Consider the following 230-nt stretch of genomic DNA (forward strand, 5'->3'; position numbering starts at 1 on the left):
TGGCATCGGCTTCCCCGGTGCTCACGCCCGAAACGGAATCGGGCTGTAGGAGCGTGGTTCCTTTGGGAGGCCGCGGCCCAAGTGGAGCAGAGAAGGGGGACCCCTGGCCTGCCCCACGGGCTCCGACACCCTAAGCCCCTTTTCCAGTGGGGCCCCAACCGGGCGCTGCCGCAGAACCGGGTTCAACGCGCAGACAGGAAAAGGGGCTTAGGGTGTCGGAGCCCGTGGGG

General features: G+C 68.3%; 1 protein-coding gene across 1 annotated transcript in view; it reads right to left on the reverse strand.

The window, feature by feature from the left end:
* The window catches only part of VSX2 (visual system homeobox 2), a 19,915-nt gene that overhangs the window by 19,154 nt on the left and 531 nt on the right, over positions 1-230 (reverse strand). The gene's annotated exons all lie outside the window — the stretch shown is intronic.

This window comes from Bison bison, unplaced genomic scaffold (assembly GCF_000754665.1).
Source record: "Bison bison bison isolate TAMUID 2011002044 unplaced genomic scaffold, Bison_UMD1.0 scf7180017864368, whole genome shotgun sequence".
Classification (NCBI taxonomy): Eukaryota; Metazoa; Chordata; class Mammalia; order Artiodactyla; family Bovidae; genus Bison; species Bison bison.